The following is an 8,500-nucleotide window of genomic DNA, read 5'->3' as shown; positions in this document are numbered from 1 at the left end:
AGTTATTATCCCATATACCTTATTTGTCCTACCAATAAGTTCTATTAGAGGTCAGGGACTATTATATATTTGTACATCTTCCTTAGAACTTTGTATAGGGTCCTTTATATTGGAAGTACTGATTACATGTTAATTGAATGAATGTGTTAATGCAACAGTGAATGACCCAATGAACTTACATAAGAAAAAACCTTCATGAAAACCCTAAGTCCAAGAGATCATGATGTTCCCAAACAGTAGTGTCATAGGAAGAACACTGGCTGGATTGAATCTGCATACCTCAGTTTAGATACTAGTTTTGTCACTTTAGGAGACCTGAATCACTTCCATTCTATCTAACTGAATTTCGTTATCTGTGAAAAGAAAAGTTAGAAATAATCTCAGATACATTCTTTATCTAAATTCTATAAAAACATGGGGTATTTCAGATAGTAGAATGTGCTGTTTAGTAAATACAATTATTTTCAAGAAAAGACAAAATTGTCCTAAATTTTCCCCTTCCAGTACCCCCCCTACTCCTTCAACATTAAACTTAAATGGGGCATAACATTAAATAAAATTTCTAAAAAATAAGACTCTTTTCAAACTAAATTAATAAATTTCCCTTTTTATATTATTTCTTAGTTATCTAGGTCCTTAGCCCTTACTTAATGATGATGCACTTGATTAAATAAAATGAAAGAAAAATGAAAGTTCTTTCAGACATTAAAATGAGTAATGAGTTTAGACTTAATCCAAAAGCAATTTAACTTTAAACATTCATATGAAATTAAATGAGCCATTGAATTTGCTATATAAGCAAGCATTAATCTTATCAAGCTATGAAAACTGGAATGTTATACAGTGACCCATTAATTTCAAAGCCTAATACAAGGTCTGTTTAATGCCTGCAGTCCATTAAAAAGTCTTATTCCACAATATAAGTGCTTTTTCATAAAAATTTAAACCCCAATTTATTTTTTCCACTGTTCCAATCATTTGATAATCTCCTGTGACAAGATTACATTTGAAAATCTAACTGTAGTCTGTAGTTTTGTCATGTAAGATGCATTTTGCTCACGGATCTGTGTACATTTTTTTTAGCCTCTAACGCAGGAAGGGAAAGTTTCTATTCTTCGTGGGAAATGCAAAAAAGTATCCTGCCCATACAGAAGAGTATTCCTTTGATTTCACAGATATTAGGGAAGGACTTCTTATCACTGGCAGAAGAAAACTCATATCCTTTTGAGTGTCAATCAAGGACTTTCTACAACATCTTTCTAACTTGATTTACAAAGCAATCCCCTTCCTGAATGCTAATCTTTTTTCCCCAATTCTTCTCCAGCAAGGCATCTACCCACCATCTTGCATACACCCAAAAACACATGCTGCAATGTCCTTGCCCCACTATGTCAGCAATACAAATCCCACCCATCATTTAGAATTAACTCCAGACAAAACTCATTCATTGAGAATTTCCTCAGAATTCCAATTCCCAATGGCTACACTTGGCTCTGAGTTAATAGTTATTACTTTTTGTAGAATTTGCTTGACACCCAACCATGTAAATCCCTACAAAAACCACCACTGAAAGTTCTGCATGGTTATTCAACTTTTCCATGTACATATCTGGTATTTATGAACTTACCTTTAGGATAAAATATTAACTCCTTTTGTTTTCAAAGCTTTTCACTACCTTATCTCTTCCTCCTTTTCTGGTCTCATATGTTATTTCTCTCCATTCACTCTACAAGCCAACTATACTGGGCTACTTGCTGTCTTGCACATTTGCCTGTTCCGTCTCCCGTCTCTAGGCATTTGCACTGACTGCCTTCTATGCCTGGAATGAGCTTACTCCTGATTTCTACCTTCAAAATCTCTGATTTCCTTTATGATTCCTCTCAAGAATCTCCTTCTAGATAAAGTATTTCCTGAGTTGAGTGTTTAGTAAATACTACTTGATTGGTTGATAATTAGTTAATAAAGTTTAAAGTCTCCACTAAAGTCTTGTCTTGATGTGCTATTATGGTTCTCAAAGACTATTAAAAGATAACTCAAGCTCTGACATGCCCTGCCAAACTGAACAGACTTAAATTCATCAAAAATTTGTGAAGAAGCTATTGTGCATAGCATGCCATTACAACTACTAAGAAACAAATGAAGTTTAGAAATTATCCTTGACTTCATGGAGCTCAAAGTAGTAAAGGAATGAGAAGTATATGTAAAGGACTAAAATACAGAATAATACATGAATAAGCCAATAAACTAATGACTAACTCAATAAACTAACGACTAAGTCATTAAGCACTTTCTATGTGCCAGGAACTATGCTTAACATTGGACACACAAAAAGAGGCAAAAGACAGTCCTTGCCCTCAAGGCATTCACAATCTAAAGGGGGGGGGGAAGAAGCAAACAAATATATATAAAAGAGCTATATACAGAATAAATTGGAAATGAATGAGAGAAGGAAGACACTAGAATTAAGAGGTATCAGGAAAGATTTCATGTAGAAGGTGAGATATTAATTGGGGCTTAAAAGAAGTCAGAAAAGCTAAAAGGTAGAGATGAAAAGAAAGAGCATTCCAAGCATGGGGGATAGCTAGAGAAGATGCCCAGAGCTGAGATATAACGTGTGTTATTCAGGGAATGGTCAAGAAGTCACTGTCATTGGATCAAAGAGTACACGGCAGGGAGGAAGGTATAAGAAGAATTGAAATGTAGAAGGGGGCTAGATTATGAAGCATTTTAAATAACATATATAGAATTATGTATTTGATCCTAGAGGCAGTGAGAAGTCACTGGAGTTTATTGAATAGGAGCTACACTAAATGAATGAAAGAATGCAATGTCCTTTCTGAGGGCTTAGGTCTGAAGGAAAATTTTATGATTGATGACTAAAAATAATTCTGTAGAAGATGAAATTTAAGTTGGATTTAAAATGTTTAGGAATTCAATAGGTAACAAAAGAAAGTAAGGAAATTCCCAGCATAAGAAATAGTATAAGCAAAGGCAAAGGAATGGGAAATTGAACAGAGTACAGTCTACGAAAAATGAACTGTTCAGTTTGTTTGGACCATAGTAACAGAGGGAAGTGGTATTAAATGAAGCAAGATATATGGCACCTACACAAAAAATCGAACACGAATTATGGCATAAAAACCTCAAAATCAAATGTAGAAATACATTCTTTTCAGATCATAGTGCAGTAAGATATATATTTCAACAAAGGGCAGTGGAAAATAGATTAAAAACTAACTGGAAACTAAATACTCTAATTCTAAAAACTAAGTGGGTGAAAGAACAAATCATAGAAACAATCAACAATTTCATGGAAGAGAATGAGAAAAATGAGACAACATAACAAAATACATGGGATTTAGCCAAAGCAGAACTTAAGGGAAAATTTACTTCTCTAAATTCTTAAATCAACAAAATAGGGAAAAAAGAGATCAATGAATCAGATATGCCACTTAAAATATAAAAATGAACAAATTAAAAATCCCCATCTGAAAACTAAATTGGAAATTCTAAAAATCAAAAGTGAGATTAAGAAGATTTAAAGTAACACACACACACACACACACACACACACAACTAGTGAGTTAATAAATAAACCTAGGAGCTGGTCCTATGGAAAAAAGCAAGATGATAGATAAACCATTGGTTAATTTGATTTTAAAAAATAAAGAAAAATCAAAGATCCAGTATCAAAAATGAAAAGGATGAAACAACTATCAGTGAAGAAGAAATTAAAGCAATCATTTGGAAATGTTTTGCCTAATTACCTGCCAATAAATCTGATAATCTGAGTAAAGTCAATGAATATTTATGAAAATATAAATTACCCAAATTAATGGATCAGAAAATAGAATGCCTAAATAATTCCATCTTACAAAAAGAAATTGAATAAGCCATTGATGAACTCCTTAAGGGAAAAAAAATGCAGGGCCAGATTGATTTGCAAGAGAATTCTACCAAATACTTAAAACACAATTACTTATAGTTCTATATAAAGTATTTGGAAAAATAGGTGAAGAAAAAAGATTAAATTCCTTTTGTGAAACAAACATGATGCTCATATCTAAATCAGGAAGAGCCCAGAGAAAGAGAACTGTAGACCAATTTCCCTTATGGATATTGGTGAGAACATTTTGAATAAAATGTTAGCAATGAGATTACAGCTATTTATCACCTGAATAATGCATGATTAGTAGCTGGGATTTATACCAGAATGAAGGGCTGGTTCTATATTAGGAAAACTTTCAGCATAATTGGCCATGGTGATAAGAAAACTAAGAGAAATCATATGATGATCTCAGTAGATACAGAAAAAACTTTTGAAAAATATAGTATACATTCTTATTAAAACACTAAAAAACACAGAAATAAATAGAGTTTTCCATAAAATGACAAATGGTTTTTATCTAAAACCATCAGCAAGCATTATATATAATGGGGATAAGCTAGAAGCTTTCCTAGTAAGATCAAGGTGAAACACAGATGTACATTGTTACCTCTATTATTTAATATAGTATAGAAATCTTAACTACAGCAATAAGAGAAGAAAAACAAATTAAAAGAATTGGAATAGACAATGAGGAGACAAAACTGTCACTCTGTGAAAATATGATGGTATACTTAGAAAACCCTACAGCATCAACTAAAAACCTTCTTGAATTAACAACTGGATAAACCTACATAAATCATCTGCATTTCTTTATAAAACCAGTTCAGCATCAAGAGATGGAAAGAGAAATTTCATTTTAAATAACTGCAGACAATACAAAATACTTGACAATCTACCTACCAAAACAATCCCAGGAACTGTATGAACACAATACAAAACACTTCATGCAAATAAAGTCAGAACTAAACAATTGGAAACTTTTGATTGTTTATGGATAGGTAAAGCAATATAATAAAAATGGCAATTCTTTTTAACCTAATTTACATATTCTGTGCCATCCCAATCAAATTACAAAAAAAAAAATTATAGAACTAGAAGAAATAACAACAAAATTCATTTGAAAGAGCAAAAGGTCAAGAATATCAAAGGAATTAATGATAAAATTTAAAGAAAGGAGGCTTAGCAATACAAGATCTCAAACTATATTATAAAGCAGTAATCATAAAAACCATCTGGTACTACCTAAGAAATGAAGTGGTGGATTAGTGGAATGGAATAGGTACACAAGACACAGTAGTCAATGATCATAGTAACATAGTATTTGATAAACCCAAAGACCTCAGCCTTTGGGATAAGAACTCAGCACTGGACAAAAACTGCTGAAAAAACTACAATTATATGGCAGAAACTAGGCAAAGATCAACATCTCACACCACATACCAAAATAAGGTCAAAATGAGCATATGATTTGCAAATAAAAGATGACACAATAAGCAAATTAGAAGAGCAAAGAATAGTCTACCTGTCATATCTATAGGGAAAGGAAAAGTTAATGACCAAATAAGAGATACAGTGCATTATGAAATACAAAATACATAATTTTGATTCTATTAAAATAAAAGGCTTTTGTACAAACAAAACCAATGCAATCAAGATTAGAAGGAAAGCAGAAATCTGAGAAATAATCTTTAGAGCAAATGTTACTGTTAAGTGCTTTATTTCTCAAATATATAGAGAACTAAGTCAAATTTATAAGAATACAAGGTATTTCCCAATTGACAAATGGTCAAAGGATATAAATAGGTAGTTTTCAGATGAAAAAAATCAAAGCTTTCAATAGGCATATGAAAGAGTGTCCTAAATCACACTTGATTAAAAAAATACAAATTGAAACAACTCTGAGGTACCACCTCATGGCTATCAGATTGGATAATATGACAAAAAAGAAAAGAAAAATGATAAATTTTGGAGAGGATATGGGAAATTAGAACCCAACCATTCTGAAGAGCACTTTGGAACTACGCCCAAAGGGAAAGCAAACTCTGCATATCCTTTGATATAGCAATACTGCTACTGGGTCTGTATTCCAAAGAGATAATAAAAAATGGAAAAGGACCTACATGTGCAAAAATATTTATAGGAACTCTTTTTGTGGTGATGAAATATTAGAATTGAGGGGATGCCCATGAATTGTAGGTAATGGCTGATCAAGCTGTGGTACATGAATACAATTAAATACTATTGTGCAATAAGAAGTTATGAACAGGCAGATCTCAGAAAAATCTAGGAAGACTCATAACAACTAATGCAAAGTGAAATGAACAGAACCAGGAAAACATTGTACACACTATGTCAATAGCACTATGGGATGACCAACTATTAATGACTCAGCTTTTCTCAGCAACAAATTGATCCAAGTCAAGTTCAAAGGACTCATAAAGGAAAATGCTATCCACATCCAGACATAGAAATAATGGATTCTGAATGTAGACCAAAGGTTTTTTTTTTTCCCATTTACTTTATTCTTTTCCAAGGAATTTTTTTCCTTTTGATGTTTCTTCTTTTACAACTATGACTAATATGAAAATATATTTTGCATGAAAACACAACCATAATGCATATTAAATTGTCTACCCATTTTGGAAAAAAGGTAGGAAAGGAAAGAGAAAAATGTAGGATTCAAAATCTTATAAAAGTAAATGCCAAATTTGTCAAATTAATATTTAAAAGAAATTTAAAAAGAAATGAACCTAGAAAGAGAGAATGGTGTCTCATTGTGGATCAGCCTGAATGACAGTTTATGGAGTTGAAACTGTACTTATTAAAAATGAACAACTAAAAAGTTTAAATAGAATGATATGACCAGATCTATACATAAGGTAAATTTGGCTGGTACTAAGTGAAGTATTGTAGGCAGAAAGTCTCATTAGGTAACTATTGCAACAATCCATACTGGCTTTAATAATGTTCTACCAGGGTGTTAGCAGTGAGAGGATATATATATATATATATTTAAGTCAAATAAGTGGTCTTTGATGTGTAGGTAGATAAGAGAAAATATCAAAGATGACTCCATAGTATCAAGCATGGTAAAACGAGCGAATGGTGATATTACTTACAAAGAAAGGTTTCAGGAGATCAAAATTTGGAAGAAATTACATTCAATTTTTAGACAGGTTGAGGTTGAGGTATCATCAAAATATCCAGATGGAGGTCTTTGGGGATGCGTATTTAAATTTTGGAGAGAAATAAGAGCTGGAAAGTCTGGATAGAGATATTATCATTCATAAATGAATCTATAAAAATGAATGAGATTGTAAAGAGGTGAAGTAATAGGTAAAAGAGGATGAAGGAAAGATCCTTGGGGTACACTCAGATAAAGGGATCTGAAAATATAGAAGAAGTCAACAAAGACAGAGAAGTAGGAGTTAGATAAATAGGAAAAGAAGAATGTAATGTCTCTGAGACTAGGGTGGAAGAGGACTGAGAAAGAAAGGAGTGATCAACAATGTCAGTTGTTGCCAATAAATCAAATGAGAAGAGTGGCATATAATCAAATGAAATTTAATGCATTCAAAAACCAATATGAGGGATTCATGTTAAAAAGTTATGAGAGTTTAAATGAAACTCAAGTCACTGTAAGTAAAGAGTGAGACAAATAGAACAAAACAGCTAATGTTTTCTTAGAAATAGAAATGTAGTATCCAGGATAAAAAACAATTATAGTTTTAATATTGTAAGATCACATATGGAGTACCATATTCAGTTTGGGGTGTCACATTTTAGAGACATAAGATCAAGAATTAACCAGGATACTAAGAAGACTTGAAAATAAGTCATATGACAATAGACTGAGAAAACTGAAAACATTTAAGCTGATGTTTAAAATTTTACCACCATTCCTAAGGTGTCCACTAAGCCTAGAATCTCCTCAGTGCCATGCTGTTTCCTTTATTCCATTAGAAAGTTCCTTCTGGGACTTCCATTTTGAGAATAAGGGTGGCTATGTTTTATTCTCATCCTTTTAGTGCTTCTGATTATCTAGACTTCACCACCAGGCCCCTATGTATGTATTTTTCCCTCCAAACCCTACTTTTCAGCTCCTTTTTACATGTTTTCTTTTCCCACTAAAATATAGATTTTTTTTGAAGGCTTGGACTGCATTTTCTTTTTGCTTGTATTTGTATCACCAGCATTAAGCACAGTACCTAGCACAAGTAAATGTTTGTTGCTTCCATGCTTAAATAAGAGAAGCTTAGGTGGGGGAAGTTGGTTGACTTGTCCCTGAATATATGAAGGACAATTATATGAAAAATAAATTAGACATTTTTTACTGTCTCAAGATGGTAGAATTAGGAGCAATGAATGACAGCTTTAGATGGGCAGATTTCATCCATTTCAGATGTCCCCAGCAGAAAGAACATTTCTCTATCATCAGTGCTATTCAAAAGTGGAATGGAGGGAAAACAAATGTATTCTCTGACACTAAAAATATTCAAAGGGGAGCATACATGGTCTCATTTGTTAATGTTGTAGAGGGAATCCCTACTCTGGTAAGTGTGGAATGGGATCACTTCCAATGATACTTACACCTCAGAGATTCTATAGTCC

The sequence above is a fragment of the Notamacropus eugenii genome, chromosome 1 (genome assembly GCF_028372415.1).
Source record: "Notamacropus eugenii isolate mMacEug1 chromosome 1, mMacEug1.pri_v2, whole genome shotgun sequence".
Classification (NCBI taxonomy): Eukaryota; Metazoa; Chordata; class Mammalia; order Diprotodontia; family Macropodidae; genus Notamacropus; species Notamacropus eugenii.
Note: the sequence above shows the minus strand (reverse complement) of the source record.